Raw genomic sequence first — 24175 nt, forward strand, 5'->3', positions numbered from 1 at the left:
ATGGACACTATACTTCTTTTTGATTTATTTTTACTTCCAATACATAAGGTTTTTTTTCTCTTGTAGACCCCTCAATACGAAGTTCAACTGTATTCGGGAACACTCTTTCACCTATAAAAATGGTAAGAAAAGCATTATTAATTACATTGAAAAATATATTTATTTAATCAAAGTACAATACTATATGGACTGGAACTCCTATGGTAAAATGCCAAGAAAAGACATAATTTAAATAATGTGGTGGTAGGAGTAACAGGACGCCTGACCAAATGCGGTGATTTATTGAGAGAGTGACACTCTCCCTCTGTAACATTAACCTAATTTGTTTGCATTTTGTTTGGCTATCATAGATCATCATAGGTGGCTCAATGTACTGTACTTGTTTGCTTATTGTCTGGAGGCAGGTGTTGCAGCCTTGATCATGCAGTAGACTGTACTACAGAAATCAACAAAGTATTTTCTGCTCAACTGCAAGTGGTTTATGGTGTGTTTGACTACAGTTTTGGAAATGCCAAGCAGCTAAGAAGACTATTGCATCACTTACAATCAATCAGGATTTCAATCAATCAATCAGGATTTATAAGGCGTAGCTAATCACCCAATAGGGTACCCAGCCATTTGCAGGTCCTGGAGGCTTATTCAAACACTTAAACAAATAGAATCCACACAGGGATGTTGCTGGAGTGGTCCCTACAATGGTGGGGAGCACACAGTGTTCTTTAAATACCCCTCACACACCAAAAGGACACTTGGTGTCATGCTTCATCATTGGGGTCTTCGCACCCCTCTATGGGATGTGGCATGCTACTAACCGACGGAATACGTGGGAGCACTAAGGTTTTGACTATTGTGATGTGAGGAGGGGCTATGTCGTTAAGTGAGTGGTGGGTTTGAAAAAGTGTGGGTAGTGAAAAATTAAAAAGGGCCTGGCACGTGAGGTCTAATAAATTTTAATGGGCCTTCGTGCTGGCTCTATTAAAAAGGGGGGTGTCGAGGTGTATTTGTATGTTAATGTACAACACCTCATGAGTGTGTCGACATGTTTCGAAGCTGGGCTTCTTCTTCAGGACGGGGTTGCACAGATCCTCACCTTACTCACGTCAGGATGTCCCTTAACATTACTATTAAACTTAATTAAGTTTAATTCGGCTAACCGAGACTAATATGTGCCTCAATTTTTATTTAAAGAACATTGTGTGCTCCCCACCATTGTAGGGACCACTCCAGCAACATCCCTGTGTGGATTCTCTTTGTTTAAGTAATTGTACCTGGGGAGACCGAATCCACTACATTTCATCTCTCCTCTCCCTTTTTGTTGTATTTATTGTTCAGACAGCGCACAGCTGTGGGAGAAAAACGTAATTCTTCATACTTAAAAAAAAAAAATACAGGTACAATACACACACATTTCTTCGTATAAACACATTCCAAAATTACCTCCACAATATCTGCCAAATTGTCGACAGAACTATAAACATGACTGACGAGAACGGCCTCACGTTCGGAGAAGATGAGATCGACTGGAGGACCATTGTAAAATCTTTGCGGAAGCTAGATACACCCACCGAAAACACACAGGAGGAGTCAGATGCCTAATCAGCTCCAATGGCACATACAGCTGTCACCACCCTGGGTAGGATGGGGTCCCTTAATCTCTACTCAGCCAGGCTTATCATAGGATCCTACTGCACACTGCAAGCAGTTACTCACCTGATGTAACACCTTGAGGTCTTAGGTCATGGTCAGTTACCCTCTCCGCTTCGTAGAGTTATTTTGTCTTAATTGTTTTGTATCATCTGTCCACTGTTCTGAGATGCGATGCACCACGCATAGATCAGCAATTAACAGCTCAATTGGATGGTAGAGTATACACGGGCATCTCTTCACTCAAGTGCCCTAATGATGCTGAAAGTTTTTAATCCCACATGTTGGTCATATTACACGCATCTCTTCACTTAAGTGCCCTAAGGGTGCTGAAAGTTTTTAATCCCACATGTTGGTCATATTACAATATGATTTGCTATTGTATTTTTTCCTTAAATTTAGTGTTGTTCTATTGCTGTACTGCATCATTAAAAATTGTAAATGACAGTAAAAATATTTCAACAATATACAAATGAGAACGGTAGGTCCTTCAAAAGTCCTCCGGCACTAAACATGTAAAAAATAGGGCCCTCTGATTGGCCTAGGGACGTTTTTCCATATCCTGCTATTTCTTTGCTGCAGGACCTAGACCAGGTCTACGGTACAGAGCAGCCTTGGGTTGGGCCCAGGGCTGTTGAAGTGCTCGGTCAACCTTAGCGCCAGCATCTTGGACACCTCCTCTTTTAATGCCTGTGAAGAATGGATCTAATTCTTCACAGGCATACTGTCCCCTTTGTCAATTTCATGGATACACCAATGGGTGAGCCTAGGGAGTAAGTGAGAACAGGGAGGACGATAGTTTCAACAGCTGGCTGCACTCTCTCCCCCGTTGGGGGGTCGGACAGGGGCAGAGGTTCACTCCCTCTACTGACCCATTGTGAACTTTTGAAAAGAAGACATCCGGGAATTTCCCTCTCTTCCTCTTCCCCTCCATCGGTCACCAAGTTCATAGTGACATCAGATCTCTCAAAGTGTGGCATGATGAAGTTAACATCCAGGACCCTTAAGGGGTTCCTAAAGGTTTGGAGGTTCACTAGGTAGGTGACCCTCCCCTTATACTCTATTACTTCATACGTGCCAGTCCCCCAGGCCGGCAAGGCTCGGGTTCCACTGTCTCGATCACCCACCCCTTCTGATCAGATTAAAACTCTACCAGAGTGGCCTTCTGGTCATTCAAGAGTTTCATGACTTCCTAGTTTGTGGCTACGTTTTTAGTGGCAGTCATCCTTAACCACTTCATCTGGGATCCCAGGGCCAAGTAACTGCCTACTTCCTGAGGTGTTTTCTTGGGAGCTTGTTCCCACCTGTCCTTTACAAGGCTGAGAAGTCTTTGGACAGGGTAGGGAAGCTTGAAGGGGATGGACCCATCTCCATTCAGAGGCACCTCCCTGTAAACAAACAAAAGGCATGGCAGGAGGATGCCTCATTGCTGCCTTAAGGGCTCTGATAGGCCCATTATCATGCCTTTCAGGCTCCTGTTGAACCTCTCAAGAAGTCCATTTCTTTGGGGATTATTGGGTGTGGATAGCTTGCATATTACTCCACACTCACATTGACTTCAGGTAAACAGACATAAAGTTGGTGCCTCGGTCAAACACCACCTTCTTGGGGAAATCCACTCAGGTAAAAATCTCCATCAATGCCCTGGCCACAGCAGACTCAGTCATTTTTCTCAGAGGGTTGGCTTCTGGGTACTGGGTTTTATGGTCCGCCAAGACCAGGATCAACTGTTTGCCCAAAGCTGTTTTTGGGGAGATCCACTCAGGTGAAAATCCCCATCAATGTCCTAGCCACAGCAGAATCAGTGATTTTTCTCAGAGGGTTAGCTTCAGGGTACTGGGTGGTATGGTCCTCCAAGACCAGGATGCACTGTTTGCCCAAAGCTGTTTTTAGGGTCCAGAGGCAACACAATACCAATGCCCAGCCTTTCAAAGGGTTAGCAGAAAGACACAGGCATGTACAATTGAGCCTGGGCAGCTAGGCAGGTGCAGTGCAGGGAAGGTCTCTGGAGCTTGTTATTTCCCTGTAGCTCAGAAAAGGAGGCCCGTCAGCTAGGTCTTGGGAGTGGAGTAGGTGGTTTTGGTTTCAGGGAGCAGGTCTAGTCTTCCTTCTACAGTCATCAGGGCAGTGCTACCAACAACAGAAAGGGGAACAAGGAGAGCCTTCTGCTTTCACCTGGTTGTCCCACTGGCCTTGCAGGTAGAACATGACCTACAGAATGCAACTGCGGCTATTCTCATCCAGGACCAAGAACAGTGGAGGACCAGCCTTTCAAAGGTCATGGTCTGCCCCATAGAACATCATGAGCCAGTCCCAGTAGGAAGGTCCGGTAGCACTGGGGACCATCAACACACAGGTTGCTCCAGGTGCAGGAAACCTAGGCTTACTATACAGGAGATCATTCTCCAGAAGATGAGGTGAGCACCAGAGGTTACTCAGTCAATTCAATTCAATTCTTTATTTGTTATGGGACTCCTACGGAGGTCCACAAAAATACACCAATACAATAAAAAAGACATATTTTAAATACAATACAAATACTTTTTTTTTTTTTAAATACACCAGTAGATTAAAAAGAGGGAAGAAGGAGAGACATACTTTGTGTAGAGAGAGAAAAGTATTCAATGTCTAGCCATCAAACGATACAACCTACAAACTAAACTTTAGAAATGTCCTAATAAATAGCCATAAAAGTTTTAAAAAATTTAAATATCCTATGGCAAACCATTTCATTTGGTGGGGACAGGACAAATCTTCGGGCCTCCTGAGCAGAGTGAATGTTACATTTAATAAATGATGATCTTAAAAACATACGCCTGGCCCTTTGTAGTTCCGATTGGTCCCAGAACATATACGATTCACAAAATAACAGATGATTATAAACTAAATTGAAAAGAGATTATGTTATTTGTCATTTTTGCATTTTCATTGAAGCATGAGATTTATCAGATTGTGAACCATTGGTTATGTGCCTGTTTCCTGTATCAAATGCCTAATGATTGACTCATTAATTTGTCACTATTAGTTTTCCCACACCTGTCCATCACCACCCTCACCCCTCCCTTCCCTTCAGGGGCACTAATTGTGTATATACATTTATGCATTTTTTTAATTCTTTTCAATTTATTGGATGTTTTGGTTGTGATTAAAAACAAGCCTTAAATCTCTTTTCAATTTAGTTTATAATCATCTGTTATTTTGTGAATCGCATATGTTCTGGGACCAATTTTGTTTGTATCATTACTTCACCCAGGTCCCAGTGGCTTTTTGGGTAAACCCCTGTGTTGTTAACCCTTTGTAGTTCCGGGCACACAAATAGCACATGATTGAGATCCTGAATTTGTGAATAACACAATTCCTAAATTCTCCCCTCTCTTGGTATTTTATCCCATATACCAGTAACTTCTCTTAAAGGCAACAGGTTAGTACTCAAAGGTAATCCCATATGGAAGATTCCATGTTAAATAAGGCTGTGGCTATTCCCCACAGCACTCCCGCAAACCACTTCATTGCAGGATTTAGATTGACTTAAAACGGTATCTCTTGCTATGCTAATCGAACTTGCAGAATTGTTTAAAAATAACTTCAGTGCAGGCTTAGGCATAGGTGAATCACTATTTAAACTGAGCCCAAATAAATCATTTGTGTAAGCAAATGATCTAAAGAATGCTGATTGATCCATTAATTTGTTAAAAAAATTCCATTCTCAAGGCGGCCCTAAGGGAGTCATCATACCCCCAAAAGCGGGAATTTCCCCACCTCAGGACCGCTAACAAAGATGAAATATATGAAGAGACTAGACGGAATTCCAAGCATAGAATGTGTGGGGCAGTCAGAGAGTTTAAATTACAAACTTGGCGGAAGAACGGGCCTTCAGCCTTATCAAAAGCAAGCCAATAGTTCATATCCAATACTTCTTCAGCATAAGTTAATGAAGGAGGAATTTTAACCTTGTACTGACAGAACATGACTAAAATAGCGTCTCCCACAGGTTTTTATAAAATTTCCAGCCTGGGAGGCAGTCTTACCAACACACTTCTCTGAATCTCACCCATTGTTTGAAAAAACCTTCCCGAAATACAAATACAAGTTAACCAATTCTAGTTCTTCATGCCCCAACAAACACTTATACCCTTATCTATTCTAAGACCTTTCTTGCGAAAGACAAACATTTTGCTTTTATTAATATTGATTTTCAAAACATGGTCTTCTGCATATTTAGTTAGGGCATCCAGACGACGTTGCAAGCCAATAGGAGATAAATCGAAGATTGCAACGTCATCTGCATATAATAAGGAACCGATGGACATTGTACCGATTCTAGGGCATACCCCCTCACTGAGTTTAACATGCCGGGGAGATCATGTATATAAAAATAAAATAAAAGAAGGAACAACAGGCAAACCTGCTTAAGCCCATTATCAGTCTTAATCCTACAAGATAAACCCTGCAAGCCTCCCATCATCACTTGGCACCAGGTGTCTGTATGTCATTTTATTATGAGGCCCAAGAGATAGTGCGGCATACCGAGATGGGAGAGCTTTCTCCACAACGTTTGACGATCCACTTTATCAAACGCCGTGGAGAAGTCAATGAATGACTTATAAACTGGCATGCTTTGTGAAAAAGCATATTTCTCTATGATGGTCTGGGCTGTGCAATATTGACCAGGGTTCCAAGATTATTTCTAAAACTGTGTAAACCCATAGAGGACACTGTTCCTGTTGCCAGGGGCAAAAAGTCACCCATGCCCCAAAAGAGGAAAGGAGGGAAAAGAGTTAAAGGAAATCCTAGGTGAAGGACCCACTCAACTAATGGAAGGCCACTCTTTGTCCTCTGAGGCCCTCACACACCCCATAGGATGTCATGCTTCATCATTGGGCAGGGATCCTCGTAGGGCCGGTGCTGCAATTCCCTACCGGCCCCCTGAAGGATCACTTTATCAGAGATCTTTTAAGTACTGTCGGATGATGCATGCCGGTGTGTGGGGAGTGGGTCTTCTGTGGAGCGTGAAGACAGTGCGTGCAATTGTGTAGAAGATTCATAAAGGGTCATCATGCAGCCAGTGCAAAACAGATGTACCCTTAGCAGAGTCTAATTGCTAAATAAAATATTCCCCTGGAGGCACTCTATGCCCGGGTGTCGTTGGTCACACGTCGACATGTTTCGCGCTTCTATCGCCATTAGGGTCGTTTGCGCTTCTTCAGGACCAGAAATAAAATTAAGGTGCACGTGAAACAAAGAAGTGAAATACCCTCCATGTAGATCAGGGCAGTAACCTGTATACCCTCACTGTGGTTACAGCGTAATGATGAAAGCCGCTCCTGATCAATACCAAACAGTACCGAGACGGTCGCTCCACAGACTAGAGGTATGGACCGCCTGCACATTACCGGGGGCTCTTCCCCGGTAATGGCCCCTATAAGCCTTCCCGATCCATGTGACTGCCAGTTAACCTTTCTAAAACCAGCATGTTCTGATGGTAAGATGTTATGGTCATGGGCCCATTGCTGCAGGTGACAGGGTATACTTTTTGCAAATAATTTGCCTGAAGTGTCCAACAGCGCAATCTGTCTGAAACTAGTAGGTAGACTTTTTGGGCCCTTTATAAAAAAGGAACTATAATACTCCCCTTCCAAGAGGTGAGAATATTAATTGTTCGAACGCAGAAATTAAACAATGGTGCCAAAAGGGCTCCCTATGCAGCTGACTCCTTTTTAATTAATACAATCGGGATTCCATCCGGCCCTTGTGCACAGGAGGTGCTAGCATTCAATATGTGATTCACTACTTCATCCTTAATGGAGGTCCATATTCCAGAAAAGCATCCTCCTCAATGGCGAACATCAAAAAAGGTACTGAACCGTTGTTTTTATATAATAGTGAGGTATAATCCACCCACTCCCTTTCTGGGATCGGAATAGGGAGAATCCTCTTTCTTGAATCACAATATTCTGCAATCAGGTGCCAGTACTTCTTTGAATCTTTGGCTCTTGCGGCTTCCCACAACCCAATCCATTTGGCATCAAACTCCCTTCTTTTTTCTCTAAGTTTATAACATCTTACTTACTCACTTAAGGCGATTAATTTCCAGCTGTTTGCCAATAGAGAATTGTAAATGTTGTTTTCAGACTAACGGTTAATTTCTTGATTTAATACTTTCAACAAGGGCAAACTCTGGTTTGCCATGCGGTGGCCAGTGGATTCACAACTTACATTTTTTATCTCTTTCATTTGGGCCTCAAAGAACTGTATAATATTTGCATAAGCATGGCCCTGCTGTTCTACGTAAATTTTCTTCACTATCACACCTACCTCAGTGATATTTTTTGTTGTCCAAAAAGAACGTCCATTTACTTTATTATAAACCACCAAACCCTGGTCCAAGTTTGCTTGATTCATTGCGGGTAGATTAAAGTCTATTGTCAAACCATTTACGCTGTGGTCCCTCCATACTGACGGAGATACAGCTAACTGTTCACAGGCTCCCACATTTGATAGGAGACAACTATGTAGTCCAATAGGCTTTGTACATGATGGAAGCCACAAGTAAATTGTGCTATTTTATCGACAGGCACCCTCCCATTTAAAGTGACCAAATCCATGCTTCTGGTGATATCAATCAGGAGAAATCCCAGTTTGTCCGTTTTTATTTTATCTGGTAGTAAAGAATCTGGAATATGCTAAATTTCCTCTTTATCTGGATTGGCATAAATCTCCAGTGCAGAATTGTAGATTTACGCATTCAGATCTCCCACTAATACACTAAGTGGCATTCTTCCATGGTAGCTATCGCATGAATATATAAAAAGAGTGTGCTCAGAAAATGCTTAAAGTTTCTCCCAGAAGGGATATATTGATTTGCCACCAGGAAGAAGGTAGGACTTTTTGATTCCAATTAATCGAATTATTAAGCAAAATGGAGACCCCCCGCTAGAATGTCCAGTTTCGGAGTGCTTAGCACAACTGGAGAAAACAAAAAAGCCATCACAATCAAAGTCTTTGCACAACCAGGTTTCTTGTAAGCATATAATCGAAGGATTCAAGGATTTTAATAAATACATTTTTTCTTCTTTAAGACCCAAACTGGCAATACTCCCGCATACCTCAAAGGTACGCTTCTTTCTACTATCGGAGAGTTGGTATTCAGGGCTTTTGCAACCCTTCTCCACTGGGCCAAATCATCTTCTATGTGTGGGTCCTGACGGGCACCTATGGCATCTGACATCAGATTTATTAAGCGATCCCTTTTATTTACTGAGACCATAATATTTTTAGCATTAACCAATGGGTACTCTAAGTCGGGCCCATAGCATCTAACACCACAGAATTACCGACCCTCAGTACTTTTCGGCATTGAGTTGTAGGACACATAGTGGGATATTCCTCAAATTCAAATACATGCATTATATCTGGCCCTCGTCTTTGGAAATGCTCACAATTCTGCATAACCAAATTGACCACAATCAAGGAGCAAACGATGACTCTACAGTAGAAAAATCTCTCATGCAGGTTAATCTTCAGATTTAAAATATCCCTACTTTCTATCAACTTTAGTGCCTCTATTTTGGAAAAAAAGGATTGAGAATGAATCCTCTATTTACCGGACAGGATTCACTATAATATAGCCAAATAAAATCCACGATGGGAGATGAAACCTTCTGTGCCACATTGTCTTTCTTTACAGCATCTCTTGGGGGAATCTATAGAGGCACTCTATCACCACGACTAATGGCTTGTACCTCCTCATTGGACTTCAAGTGCGACAGAATGGTGGTGGTTGGGACCTCTGACTTTCTATTATACGATTTTATTGTCCCTGTAAAAGTTCTATTCAATCCCATCTGTGAATTGCCCAGTATTTGGGGCCACAACTCTAGGTTGGCATCCACTCTGGGCCCCACAACTCTGGACCATGTCTGGGATATGGTAGCCCCACCTCCCATTAGCGTTCCACTTCCCAAGGGATCGCCCAGCTCGCTAGTCTGGAGAGAATGGGGTACTTGTTGAGACTGCAACAGTAGACTCAATGGAATTGCTGCTGTTCCAGTAGCCCCTACTTTCCCGTCTAGTGTCACATGCATTGTAATGGGGTTCCAAGGAGCACCCTCCTCAGCTGGCTGTTTGGGACCCCTCTCCTCCCTCCATTATAGTCTGAATGTCACTCTGGCTATTGGGGATCTGTGGAAAATACAGTTTTGACACTTTTCATTTAGGGAATAGTCTTGTCTTTTTACATTTGTTTTTCATATTTTCCCCTTTGAGGTTTATTGCAAGACTTCCCCTCTTCCCTGCTTTTGGTCCTCCTTTCCCTGATGAGTTAGGGGTTTGGGCCTATGAGGCAGATGGGGTTGGGGCTTCCCCCTCCATCTGTCCCCTGCCTTTTCACCAAACATAAACCCTAATATTCTCATCTTTCTCATTATCTCTACTGCCCCCCTTTTTTTCCTTATTGAATAAAGGGTAAGACCCACTGCAGCCTCCCCAAATAGTGCGCTTAGGCAAACCTCTTCCTTTTCAATATTACTCAAAGGTTCAATGGGGGGGCAATAAGAAAAGAGGTATTCCTGCTTGAACAGACTCATCTCTCTGCTCTCCCCGGGCAACGGGTGAAAGAGTCCTAACATCTGTCTGTTCTTCCATTTGAGTAGGTATCTTAAGCGAAGGTGATGGTGTCAACTTTTGTTACCTTTTGCACTTCAAACCATATTACAGAAATCTTTTCCAGCATATGATCTGAACTCAATACAGATTTCTCCAATAAAGACAAAATGGAACTTAGTATTCTTTTAATACAAACAAAATATTCCGAAGGCACACCATCTTTCTCATTCTCATTTCCCAACTTCAGTTGTGAACAAGGCAGGAATACATCGTGAGCATCATAAGCAGACTCCAGGGAAGTACCAATCAAGTGACTTGTGCTGCAATATAAAAGAGGCAAAGAGAGTCGCCTAGGGGAAGAGCTTACAATTGGAGTATTCTTCTCCCTGAATCTACTCGTTGGGTACCCGTCCTTAGCAGCACGATCATGAAGGACTTCCCAGCCCCTTGTTTGAGATGCTATATCATATCAATGTCTGGGAGTGCAAAGTCTTCCCTTGGATTACATTTTTCACATACCGTTGCCTTCTCAGCCACAGCAAAAACATCCCTCCTGGAATTCTCGCGGGGACCTCTGGCACACCCTGGCACACCATCCTCACTTGTTCCCTTGTCAGGAACCCCCTGCTCCAGAGAGACAACAGATGTAGCCACAGTCGTACAGTTTGATTTTACCCTATTCAAGGAAGTATTTTGTTGACTCTGCTGGTTGTGAAGATGTTCCAAACCCAATTTTGCATACAAGACAGTGACTGATGTGGTGGATACAGTGGATGTATCAGCAGGTGGGCGCTCTAGTTTTAATCAGTTCAAGGAAATGTGTTGTTGGCTCTGCTGGCTCTGTTGGATTGGATGGTTAGCATGAGAACCAGGACCCAGGTTTGCGCATAGGGAGGTGTCAGATAACTGCCCACTTAAGCTGTCCTCTGCACCTAAATTTGTCGGGGCCGTGGCCCCTTCGCAGGACTTTATCTGGCCCCCTGCAAGACCACAAGGGTTCCCCCGTGCTTCCCCCATAGACAAGGGAAGAGGCGTTACTAAGAAGGACTTAGAAAACAGACCTTCTTGACCCAATATTGCCTCCACAGGATCAGTCCAAGGGATTTGTTTGGAAAGAAGCCAGTAATGGCTGGCTTAGATTTATAGCAAAGATGCTGTAGACGTCTGGTCCCACTATATGACCTCCTTAATCTACTTGTACGGCTTGGTGATGAGGAAAGTACACGTCCAGAACGTAATTATTTGGAAGACATCTCGCACCAGCTTACTTGACTGTCAAAAGGAACAAACTCTCACCTCCCCCTGCACTCAATTGCTTGTTCAATAACTCAATGATTCAGTTGTCAACCTGATCCCGCTAGCCAGAGGGACTCGCTGCTTTCTTGCTGCTTTCAGCTTCCCTTTATTTCTGCGGCTGGAAGAGGGCGAGAAAAAGCAAGCTCCTGCTCTGCTCTGGTTAAACTCTGCCTCTGCTCTACATACAGTTCTCCTCTCCATCCAGTGCAACCCGCACACAGCGCCATGGTCGAGCGAAAGGCGGTCTGTCGGTCTACATAAACACTGCATTAAACATCAAAGCCTCCCAACTGGCAAACTCTACGGCAGATATGCAAATAATTAAATTTGAGAGGTTGACCCATGCTGGTATCGGAACCATAATACTAATCAACATATACGCTCACCCAAAAATGAAGGTAAAAAAAGAGCTATTTGAATGCATTAACAATGTAATATCCGGGTTTCGTCTTGATCAACCAGCATGGGAGATAATCCTCACAGGCGATTTCAATACTAATCTATACATCTCCCAGAAGAGGAGGAAAATGTTATGTTATGTTATGTTAAAAGCACTTTTATAGCGCACAGCTGCCCCAGCCAAGGGGCGTCCCGGCGCATCCTAGAATAACAAACACAACACAGCAGCTACGGAAGAGAATGCACTGCAAGGAGGCTTAAGCTAAATGAGGGAAAAGATGGGTTTTAATAGCCCTCCTAAACTTCAGGAGCTCATCCATTTCACGGATATGGAGCGGAAAGGAGTTCCACAATTTTGCGGCCAGGACCCTAAAGGACCGACCGCCAGCTCTACATAGCCTGAACCGAGTAACAGTTACCAGATTCTGTCACCGCAGATCTCAAGTTTCGGACAGGGACATAGGGCGCCAAAAGATTCTGAAGTTTCTGGGGGGAGGCCAACTTGAGGATCTTAAAAGAAAGGCACCATGTCTTGAAATGGATCCTCTCTGCCACAGGCAGCCAGTGCAGCGAACGGATGGTACTTTCCGCAGAACAGAATCTGGGTAAGCCCACCAGGGCTCTAGCTGCGGCGTTCTGGACACATTGCAACCGAGTAATCTCTGCCTGATTGGCTCCCAATAGGAGCGAGCTTGCATAATCAAGCCGAGATAAAATGGACGCCGGTATAACCAGCTGCCTGGTGGAAGGGTCAAAGAACCTAAGAATAGGTCTTAACCCTCGTAAAATGCCAAAGCAAGTGGCCGCCTCTTTTTTAGTGTGTCCACAAAAGCTAAGGGCAGGATCCAGCCATACCCCCAGGTTTTTTAGCTCCAGGACAGGGATGGGAGTCACACCCAGCTCAGGGGGCCACCATATGTCACCCCAAAGGTCAGCCTGCTTGCCCACAACCATGACATCAGTTTTTTTGGCGTTTAACTGGAGACAGTTGGTATTCATCCAGCTGGCCACTGCAGAGAGTCCATTCTGGAATCTGGGGGCGTCAAGGTCGGAGTCACCACTCAGGTGAGTGTCGTCAGCATACGAGACCATATTTATGCCCCATTGCTTGACTACATCCGCCAGCGGTCTCACATAAAGATTGAATAGTGTGGGACTCAACGACGAACCCTGTGGCACGCCAAGCTGCAACGGATGGGATTTGGACTCAAATGGTGGAGTGACAACTTTAAAGGTCCGGTCAGCGAGAAAGGATCTGAACCAGTCCAATGCAGTGCCCGACACACCTGCCTCATCAAGACGTTGAAGTAAAATCCTACGTGAGACCGTGTTGAACGCGGCACTGAGATCCAGCAGGATCAGCGCCGCAGTCTGACCCGCATCGAGCACGGTCCGAAGATGTTCTGTGATAGAGAGCAGTGCGGTCTCAGTGCTGTGACCAGCACGGAAGCCGTTCTGGGATGTATCCAGAATACCTGCCCTGGTAAGATGTTTAGACAGCACCCCATTCACAAAGGCCTCGGTGATTTTAGCAGCCCAAGGAAGGAGTGAAATCGGGCGGTAGCTCTCAAGTTTGAGAGGGTCCAAAGTAGCCTTCTCGAGTATAGGTGTAACCACAGCCTGTTTCCATTTAATAGGAACGACACCAGAGGAGAGGGAAAGATTTATAAGCTGGCACAAAGGCGGAAGACAGAGATCTGCAGAGTCTTTAAACTGAGCTGGACGCAGAGGGTCAATAGGCGAGCCAGATTTTACCTTACTGACCAGCATAAAAAATGTCTCAGAAGATAGATTAGGAAAAGAGACAAGAACATGACCACTGGTCGGTAAAAGGTTAGTGGGCTCAGCGACCGGCTCAGTACTAGGAAAAGCACGGTAAATGGCTTGGACCTTTTCAATAAAAAACAAGGCCAGATCTTCGCAGTGGGTCGCTGAACAAATTTCTGTCACAGCGGCTCTGTTGGCCGTCAGATCCTTAAGGACCTTAAAAATAAGTTTGGACGGGTTGGAACTATTACTAAATTCCTGAGCGTAGTAGGCAGCACGGGCTCTACATACTGCTCTGTGATAAATTTTGACTTTCGCCATATAGAACTTCTTTTTCTCAGCGTCATAGAGTTTCCGCCAATCCCTCTCTGCCAATTTGCAGGCTTTTTTTAGCGGCAGCAGGGAGGGAGCTGTCGTACCATGGGCTGGAGGTTCTAGAACGCTGTTTAGTCCAAACAGCAGGAATCAATGCGTTCAAGGCCCGAGAGACCCACTCAGAATAGAGATTATAACCAGACTCAACATTAAAAAGGGGGCCTAATGGATTAAGCTCCAAGAGATGATGAAAATCCTCCAGATTAAATTTCTTCCAATGACGTTTGTGCACGACTCTATCTACAGGCGAGAAGAGGTGCTCTCTAATCTGGAGTAAGATTTTAACTAGAAAATGGTCGGTCCACGCGACCGGACAGGGTCTGGCCACTTTAACCCCAGTCAAGTTGGTAAATAGTGGATCAAGAATATGACCACCCACATGGGTGGGGAAAGTGACCAGTTGAGTAAGCTGAAACGCCTTCAGATCTGCCAGGGTACTGCTAATAGCAGGGATGTGACTACAATCAAAATGGAGATTAAGGTTTTCAATTATGCTAAAATTAGCACAACCTATTGCTAAGGAGCTGATACACTCCGGGAGAGCCTTTCTAAAAGTCATATCGCACCCAGGAGGACGATAGATAAGAAGGCCAGAAAAGGTGAAGTTATGACTGAAGGAGATTTTAAAGAAAGCACTTTCACATCATGCCAGGTCAACTATCTTCCAGACACAAGGGTAGCTGGATTTCACAGCCATCACAATACCGCCACCCCTGGTTGCCCGATTATGAGTAAAGATGGAAGACTCGGGGGGGAGAGCAAGATTAACAGCTGTCATATCCATGTCTTGAAGCCATGTTTCCGTCATAAAAAACACATCTGGTGTCTTAACTTTCAAAAGGTCATGGACTTCTAAATAGTGTTTCCGAAGAGATCGAATATTAAGATTCCAGATAGTAATATCTCGGAGAGCCGAAGGTCTGAGGCGAGGTAGAATAGCCGAGGGAGAGCCCACCACGGCCGAGGACAGAGAGGGGGCATCAAGAGACCAAGTGTCGCAGGCACAAACAAATGGGCCACACAGAGGGCTGACTGGTCCATGCAAACAGTCAGGGACCAATCGCCTAATACCCAACAGCTCCTCCCTAGTATAACCACAGGGCGGAGACATTACCTAGCGACTTACGTGAGAAGAGTGGAACCACGCCAACCGCCTCCTTAGCGCTGACGGGCGCAGACGGGCAGGAAGCTGGCATGACTCAGGCGCAGTGAAGGCGTGCCCGCTGCACGATACCGCTGCGCGCTCGAGGACTGGCTTAAATAGGGCCACCACGTGTGATCCGCCCCACTAGGATGCTCAAGATGGCACCCAAAAGCGTCACTACCCTTCCCAAGATGGTGGCTGAACTTCGAATCGATACTAAGCCCCCAGAACCGGACCCGCTAAAGCAGCTGTGGAGCAGCAGTTTTAAATGCAGGTAAGGGGACAGCTACCCCAGTTAAAAGCAGGGACTAAGAGAAAATAAAAAAATCAAAAATGCACAAAAGGGGGGGAGGAGCCAAGATGGCGAACGAGATGGCTGCATAGACGCTCGGCTCCGTGAGCCTTCTCACCCCGCGCATACATCCTGGCACTCATCCTGAACCGTAACGGCAGATTTCAGTAGGCAAGGGACAACTTTCACTTACCGTTTGCTCCGGAGGCTTCTACGTGCGGTGGACCCCTGGGAATGTCCCCGACCGTCTTGCGGCCTTCACAGTGCTGGGGCCGGGGTGTCGAGTGAGGAGAGTATCCGGCTGCGACTGCGATAACGGCGGCCCCTGGTTGCGGTGGGGAGTCGTCCGGAGGGAACCGGAGCTCTGCTGGGCCGCGGGAGACAGTGCCGACCCGGTCCGCCTAACAGAGTGCCTGGTGGGCTGTACGGTGAGGCAGAGTCGAGGGAAGTACACTGTGTTTGGCCCCCTTTCCGGCATTGTGTCCGGGCATAACCGATGTCTTCCCCCGGAATCGCCGGCCGGCTCCCGGGGAGCGGCGAAGATTTTGTTTAGCCCTTTGGTGGCCCTTCGCTGGGAAGCCTGCCTTGCCTCTCGGGATCCCCGCTGTGAATCCTGTTGCGCCCTGTGTGAGACCCGGTGCCGAGGTGAGGTGGAGGAGGACGAGGCCGGATCAGCTAAGATGGCGGCTAACACCCTCATACGCAGACCACATCCAGGCGGAGAGGCCGCTGTGCGGGAGAGTCCTGTGGTCTGGCGACACGAGAGAGAGCCAACGTTCAGAGATATCCTGGCTGCGCTAACAACTCTGCATTCGTCCCTAGCCCGGGACGCCCGGGATCTGGGAAGAAGGATGGCCGCCATTGTTGTTCCGCCGTTCCACACGGGCATGACTCAATCTCAAGGAGGCGCCGATGTGCCCGCCGCTGCATCAATGATGAGTGCCCCAGCTACGCCTATATTCGTGGAGATGCTGGAAGACCCGGTTCATGAGATTGCTTTGGCCAGTTCTGTGGTACATATTAGTGACTTGTCGGGGCACGTATTTACTCGACGGCTGGGGAGACGACATCGTTCTGCGGACTGGGCTGCCCTGGCGGCATTTCGGCGCTTACCGGATGGTGTGACTCCTCTGACCTGGCTGGTGAGACTGTGTTCGGACTGGAAGCTGTTTTTGGGGTCGACATTGACACAGACGGACTTCCGTCATGCATATTCGCCTGGGTTTTGGTGGCTGCAATCCCAAGGAGTAACAACACTGCCTGGTCCGCCAGGATCACTTGGACCCTCCATGCTTCTCTGTAGGCCTATTGATAAGCGGACTTCTGTTGCTACTACTGACAGAAAAGGCCAGGGCTGAGACCGTTTGGGACATGGTGGGACTTGTTGTAGACTGACGGTGCTTTGGGGGACACTCGGCGGGGATGTTATCGATTGTCCCATCGGTGATTACTGTTTTCCATGATTATTCTGATCTTGCCTTTCGATTGTTGATTGTGCGCGGTGGTGGGGGGAGGGGCCGGGTGGCCAGATCGATGGCCCTTCCCCACATTCTTTCTCTTTTTCTTCCTTTTTCTCTTTTCCTGTATTTCGGGTTTCTCATTTAGGGCGACAGGCACGCTGCTGGTGGGGATAGGCCATAGCCTTCTGCATGGGTGCTGGGTGGGGGGTAGGGGGTGGGGTCTGTTACTTTGTCCTTCCTTTGTTTCTATGGCCATTTTTCTCTCTTTCTTCTCGGTGTCGTCGTTTTCCGTGTTTCCTACAGTATGTTTTGTTTGGAGGGGTGGGGCGCAGCTCTGCATCGAAACGTGTTGGCTATTACATTTCTCCTGACTTGTATGCCTTGCCCCCACTACTTCAGACGCATTTCCACTGTTTGTGACTTCCTGCTCCATATTTGCTATTGTGGGACCATGTATAAACGTATAGCATCGATTCTGATTTTCTTTATTGTAAAAAAAAAACACCTTCTCGAATCCTGCCTTTTACACTGTAAGTTTTAATACAAGTTATATCCTGTACACTTCTTGGACCCCGATTTTAGGGCTGCTGTACTTTTCTACATTGAATTGTAATACTTATGACTTATCTAGCGGCCGGCCGGAGTGGTTGTAGGCCCAAACTTGTATTTACTTGTGTACCAATAAAGGTTTTAAAAAAAAAAAAGAAAATTTAAAAAAAAATGCACAAAAGGGAGTTGTTTTAAAAAACACAGCGCGCTTTCCCCACAGCGCTAATAAGCGAGGTTCCGTAATGCCAAGCTGAGCGAGTGTATCTTGTCAAGGCAGAGCAAGAAAACGAGACGCCTTAAATAGGGCCCCACGTGTGATCCGCCCCACTAGGACGCTCAAGATGGCGCCCAAAAGCGTCACTACCCTTCCCAAGATGGCGGGCAAACTTCGAATCGATACTAAGCCCCCAGAACCGGACCCGCTAAAGCAGCGGTGGAGCAGCAGTTTTAAATGCAGGTAAGGGGACAGCTACCCCAGTTAAAAGCAGGGACTAAGAGATAATAAAACAAACAAAAATGCACAAAAGGGAGTTGTTTTAAAAAACACAGCGCACTTTCCCCACAGCGCTAATAAGCGAGGATCCGTAATGCCAAGCTGAGCGAGTGTATCATTGCTGCCAACGAATTTTGGGCGGTCGAAACACAGGAGATCCCGCTTGCCAAGAAGACCAACCAAATAGGAAAACAGCTGATGTGGGCCCTGGAAAACCAAGGGTTGCGTGTACTCAATGGAAGAACCAAACAGGATAAACCCCCTCAAACACCTATATAGGCCCTAGTACATGCACAATTTTGGATTATACCATCGTCTCGCTCCCTCTGCTGGGGTTAATCAAAATTTCCAAATTCTATGTTCGACTGACAGTGACCATTCAATGCAGCATATTGAAGTTAATTTGGCACCATTCAAACATTTAAAAGCCCGATCATTAGGTGGGGAAATATCGACAATCAACTTGAAGCGATTAAGATGGACGGATAATTCGCTACCACAAATAGCACAGGAAGCAAAGCACCTACTCCAAAATATAACAAACGGAAATAAAATGTGCGCAGAAATATGGACTGTGTTTTTGAATAAATTACTAAAGACTGGAACTAACCTAAGCATGAAGTCCAACCAAAAGAATAATGGTCAGCCCAGTAAGATCATACTGTCCTTAAGAAGGCGTTTGCGGAAGTTCATGGGGCAAGCAAAGGGTCGCAGTTCAGATTCGTACGTTTGGCAAACAATCCGACTTGTAAGGAAACAATATAGGAGACAAATATGGATTGAAAAAAAAAATGAGATACTGATTTTTGGACCAAATTACTCTACAACATAAAGAAATCTGACTCCAGAGTGTTCTGGTCACAGGTAAATTCATTAAACAGATCAGCACAAACAATAAACATGACCTGTGTTACAGAAAAGGCATGGGTTCAACATCTACTGAATACATTTTCAATAAATCCATCGATGCCGCCCATAACAACAGCTAACAATACATTAAATGTAATGAACTTGAAGACCTCTGTTCTAGCACAATTAAACAATCTGTGCACCAATCAGCAAGGTGGGGACCAGACATCGAGTTCTTACGCAGAATTAGAAATAGTAAAAATAATTAAGAAAAGCAGGCAAGGTAGCGCACCAGGACCAAATGGTGTCCCCCAGGCCATCTACAAGGAGGACCCCCAATATTAGGCATGTAAATTAAACATTCTATTTAGGTCAATAAATAATACAAGTCGGCTCCCAGAAAGCTGGAGAGGGGCGATTAAAACCCGATTTATAAAGGAGGAGACCGAAAAAACCCAGCCAACTACCGTCTGATAGCACTTATCGATGCCGAAGCAAAATATTACGCATCCCTGGTGCTAATTAACCTTACCAAATGGTCTGAAGATAATAAGAAGATTCATGTAAATCAGACAGGGTTCCGCAGGGGTATAGGCACCATGGCTAATGCCATGGCGATAAGTCTAATCGCCGAAAAGAGTATACAAAGCCGTCAAGCGTTGTACACCTGCTTTGTTGACTTCAAGGCGGCTTTTGACCGTGTAAGCCGTCAGCTACTATGGTCCAAGTTAAAACAGCAGGGCCTGCTGGATACAATTCTAAATCCCATAATGGACTTATATACAGACACCTGGATGCAGGTAAAGATCGCTAATGGGCACCAACTAACACGGAAGATCAGGACATATGACGGATTGAAACAAGGCTGCGTCTTGGCGCCTCATCTTTTTAATCTATTCATGGCAGACCTAACCACAAGTCTGGATGGGATAAACGCCCACCCGCCGCAGCTAGGACACTACGACTGACACATCTCTCCTATGTCGACGATGTGGTGCTCCTTAGTCAGACTAAAATAGGTCTGCAACGCCTCCTACATGAACTGGCTGAATACACTAAACTGAATCTTCTCGAAATAAATAGCCAGAAAACAAAGATCATGATAATAACTCGCCAACGCAAAGCCCTACCACTTTTTGTCATAGATAACAAGAAACTGGAGGTAGTGGATAGCTATAAGTACTTGGGAATACAACTGGACAGACGCCTTAATTTTTCCTTGCACTTTGAGGTCATCGGAAAAAAGGGAATAGCACTGCTACATGCATTCAACAGTATCTCCAAGCAGTTAAAAGGCCCTCTGTTCAATCCACTTCTGACAGTCATCAAGGCCAAGCTACTCCCTACAATAGCCTACGGCAGTGTATTACACCATGGGAGAAGTGCCAAGCTTCTAGACAAAATTCAAACTAGAGTCTACAAGCGAATATTCTGTTTACCGTGCAATGCCTCTCCGGCACAGGTCCGACTCGAGTTTGGCCTACAATCTCAAGATCTGCAAAAAAGGTACGAGACCATTAAGTTCTGGTATGACATCTGGATGAACAGGGAAACAGAGATCAATTCTGCTACGTGGGAGGCAATGCAAAATAGTCCCAATTCACAATACACTTGGGGGCCGATTAGGATGGAGGATTTTCCGCCTCCTCCGGGCCGGTGGAAGCCACCTCCGGCCCGGAGGAGGCGGAAAATCCTCTGCGGAGTCACCAAAGACCCACCGCCGCATTACGATGGCTGGTGGGTCTTGGTTTCTGTCCGCTGCTTTTCCGCCGTGGTCGGATTACAACCGCGGCGGAAAAGCTCTCATTTGGCTGGCAGTGTCTATCAGACACCGCCAGCCAAATTAGGATGCATTTTTAAACATGCTTTTCCGCGGCGGTTTTTCCGCCGTGGAAAAGCATGTGTACTTTTGATTTTGGGGGCCCGTTGCGGGCCCCCAGGGTGTAGGCGGGTGGGGGGTGCACATGGGGGGTACCTATGGTACCCCCCAGTATTTACATGCACAAAGCGGCAGGCACCGCGCGGTGCCTGCCGCTTTGTGCATGTAAATGTAAAACATGCACTTTTAACATTGCGGCGGGTGCTGCTTGAAGCAGCACCCGCCGCAATGTTAAATATCCAGGATGTGACCGCCAGGGTGGCGGTCACATCCTAATTTGCACAGAGGGACCGCCGCAGCCCATGCGGACGGTCCCTCCACCTCTGGGATGGCGGACGGACGCAAGTCCGTCCGCCATCCTAATCGGCCCCCAAGTATTTAAACCTGTCCCTAGATACCACTGAACTTGCATCATTGTGACAAACTAAGCTACTTGTATCATCATTCAAGCAAGTTGTTAAAAAGGCGGCACACAGGCATTCGCTGATTAACGACAAGTTAATCTTTAGTAAGCGCTCACATGCCTGGATGGTAATTCAATCATACACCATACCCAAACCCGCAGTCTACTTCGGGTTTTCCTTGTCATCATTTGTCAAACTGAAATACCTTAGTTTAAGGATGGGAAACCTGCCAACAAATGCAGATCAACCAGCTTGGATGAAATTGGACATCAAGGAGTGTGACTTATGTGGTGCCACAAAACAAGACTTTATCCATCTATTTTGCATCTGTCGTACACTGGAACAAGAACGACGGCGCTGGTTAAAGGCAAAATTTAATGACTATGGAATACGCACTTGTCGATCTGCCATCATACAAGTTCTGTGTACAGCGGATCCACAATTTATTTGCAGATCAGTCAAGTTTGTCATGAACTTCGAGAGCAAAAGAGGTGTCATTGTAAAGGGTCGTTAAATAATTCAGATTAAGACCTAACGTAAAGAGGCTATAAGAACCTTTATCTTACCTTCACGTTTGGTACCAGCAAATGGATCGATTTAAATTGACACTAAGCTTTTTAAAAAAAGAGCAATTCTTGTACTGAACCAATATAAAACCGTATCATGTAGTTCAGTAATAATTTCACACCTGACATTCTATGAATATAAATATTTATTAATGTTTTTTTAACAGGCATGTATACGGACCAATTTTAAACTAATGCTCTTTTATTTTTGTAATGGTTTTTATTAACTATACAATAAATTCTTACTCTCCATCCAAGAAAGAGGCACCGGTGTTGCCGTCAGTGGCCAGGCCTTCCATACATCTCTCCCCACTCATGCAGCACACTGGTGGCACATGGCAGCAAGCACACCAGACAGAACGAGGGAGAAAAGAGAGCGACAGGTGGGAACGCCACTGATACCCAGCTCCCCCTGCCTTCCTCCCTTCCTTACCTCGCTCCGCACTCCGCACTTGGTGCTTAATGGCATCTCCTCAGTATCACCTCTGGCCACAACAGCCTCAATAGCCTCAATAGTCTCATTAGCTTCTCCAGCTCCTCCAGCAAGAGCAGAGGCAAAGATTGAAGCGAAGGTTGAATCACTAACCTCCCAGCTGCTCGGCGTCTTTTGCGGTTTAACTACTGCCATGGGTTGACACAGCGTTGCGGGAGCCCCGGCCTCCCTTTATGCGCCTTTATGCACCTCCTGGCACATGAAAATTTGCTAGTGGTGCACTGTGCCCTGGGGATTAGAGTCCCCACCTGTGGCTGTGGGCTGGAATTGTGGCGTTTTAACTGCTGACATGGGCTTGACCCAGCATGCCACTCACGGCTCCTGCCACTCTTGCTCGCACTTCGTTTTGCTTTGTTTCGCTATACTTCAGCGAAACCGGCGGCCATGTTGGTAATCCGTATGGTGACTGAGCATGCCACTTGCAGCACTCCAGCTACACTAGCGCCTCCCCAGCCCCCCTCCACACCGTGCTCACATCTTTTGATGAAATCAGCAAGGTAATCAGCTGAGGCCGGTGCCACTTGTTGTTTGGTGATAGTTTTGGCGGCGGTTTCAAGAGCGTTTTTTGGCGTCCTCCTGCTCCAAGTCCTGTTCTGCTGCTGCGATCTGAGTGGTCTGAGCGAAGACGGGGACCGGAACGGAATCCCCGTAAACACTATGTCAATAACTGACAGCACACTTTCCATTGAAACTGCTAAAAAAGCCAGAGGTTACTCCCTTTTCTTGGGTTTCAGCCTGACGCCAAAGGACAATCAAGGAAAAAAAATCTAACTATTTGTAATGGGATTTTAATGTTACACTAATCAGTGTATGGTACTGTATAAACACAAGTACTGGATACCACTCCTTCTACCAATGTGAGGAATTGGGTTGTTGGTTAAGGGGATGCGAGTCCTTGTAAAGCAGCAACCGCAATCCTTGTTAGGGTGAACCACAAATAGTCTCTAAATTAATCCCATGCTTAACCCTCTGGTAGCTGGTACAATTGTTTTGTACCCGGAATGCAGTCGCAAAACAATTGCAGTTTACCACCTACTTCAAGTAGTAGGTGGTAAGCCAGTCACAAATGGGAAGAGATCCTCAGAGGACTCCTTCTCCTTTGTGATTGTCAGCGAAAATGTTTTTCTAGAGCAGACAGTGGTCCCACGGACCCCGCCTACTCTTAAAAAATGAAACAGAAACATTTATTTTTTCTTTTTCAAATGCATTCTGTTTTCCTTTTAAGGACAGAGGGGTGCATTTTTTTAAAGAGCTTTTTTGAAAAAGCAGTCCCAGACATGGTGGTCTGCTGACCCCAGCAGGCCACCATCCCTGTGAGTGCGGCCATTCCCAATGGGTTGAAAACTGCAACCTGCCTCATGAATATTAAGGAGGCAGGTCCCTTGCAACCAAATTGGGAATTGCAAACAGTGTCTGAGACACTGTACTTTATTCCATTTTGTGACTCGCTAACTGCGGGTCTAAAAAATCACAATTAGCAAGCCACAAAATGAAGTGGTCGTAGATGTGGCTTTAGCAGTGTCTAAAAATACAGCCACTGCAGCCATCTCTAGGTTAATATCTAACAGCACCGTGAATAGTGTTCTCAAGTTGTACGAGGTGGAACGGCCAGGAATGAAGCCTGATTGGCCCCGGCGAATCAGGAACATCATGAGGAGGGACAGCGGGTTGGCAAGTACCTTAGCTAACATTTTAACAACACAGTTGATTAAAGACAGCGCCCTACAAGACTTGCATCGCTCTGATGGCTTACCCGGTTTAAGTAGTGTAATAATAAGTGCTTCACATATAAAAGAGGGAGCCCTCTGTCCTTCTTTGCTTCTTGAAAAACAGATAGCAGCATCAGTGCTAAGAGGTCCACATAGGTCTTGTAAAGCTCTGTCAGTAGCCCGTTGGGCTCTGGTGCCTTCCCATACTGCAACTGCTGAACTGCCTCCCTGATCTTGTCAAGAGTCGATTCT

Source organism: Lissotriton helveticus, chromosome 8, assembly GCF_964261635.1.
Source record: "Lissotriton helveticus chromosome 8, aLisHel1.1, whole genome shotgun sequence".
In the NCBI taxonomy this organism is placed as follows: Eukaryota; Metazoa; Chordata; class Amphibia; order Caudata; family Salamandridae; genus Lissotriton; species Lissotriton helveticus.